Raw genomic sequence first — 1,043 nt, 5'->3', positions numbered from 1 at the left:
CCTTTCAGGTCATGGAGTCCAACCATCCCCCAGCACTGCCAGGTCCCCACTGACCTGTGTCCCTCAGCACCACATCTCCACGACTTGGAAACCCCTCCAGGAATGGGGACTCCACCACTGCCCTGGACAGCCTGGGCCAGTGTTTCATCACCCTCGTGGTGAAGAACTTGTTCATTATATCTAATCTAAATCTCCCCTCTTTCTGTTTAAAACCATCACCCATTGTCCTATCATGGTCAGTGGCCCAGGTGAGCCACCCCCTCTACCTGTCACCCCATTGGTCATCCCATATGCAGGGGAGTGCCCTGTACCCCATCTATATCATGAAATCACAGACTGGTTTGGGTTGAAAGGGACCTTCAAGATCATCTTGTTCCAACCCCGCTGCTATGAGCAAGGACACCTTCATCTAGACCAGGTTGCTCAAAGCCCTGTTCAGCCTGGCCTTGGACACTTCCAGGGAGCTGTTGTGACACCTGGCCAAGACCCCACAGTCTGTGCCCACCCAGACTCTCTGCAGGTAGGAAAACACCTCAGGACTTACTATGAGCCATCTTCTCACCTTCTTAAGTGACATCAGAAACAAAACGCCTCTTCCTTCGAGTAGTACATGTGGAAAGGGGCATTTATGGGTCACAAAGGGCTTTTAATCCCCTCCTGTGGGTAGGGGGCAGAGGGTGGGATGCCCACAAATGTGGATGAAGCTGGGATAGGACACAGTGCAACCAGGGCATCAGGGATACCAGGATAAAGAGCCCGGCCCTGATATTTTTCCCCTTAAAAAAGTAAATTTGTCCTTTCAGCTAACCATTGGTTTTACTGCGTCATGCTCAGACAGTGCTTCCCATGCCAAGAACAAACCCTACCCGAGAGGCTCCTGCTCTGTAGACACTTAGACACCCAAAACTCTCTGTGAGGATGGATAAATCCAGAAAAGATTATAAACAGTCACCACTATCAGCTATGTATTACTGTTACTAGCAGGATTATTAGCTATATTCTCTATTATTAGCAGGATTATTAGCAATATTACCATTAACAGG

This window comes from Merops nubicus, unplaced genomic scaffold (assembly GCF_000691845.1).
Source record: "Merops nubicus isolate BGI_N331 unplaced genomic scaffold, ASM69184v1 scaffold3431, whole genome shotgun sequence".
In the NCBI taxonomy this organism is placed as follows: Eukaryota; Metazoa; Chordata; class Aves; order Coraciiformes; family Meropidae; genus Merops; species Merops nubicus.
The sequence above is the reverse complement of the archived record's forward strand: the minus strand, read 5'-3'. Positions refer to the sequence as shown.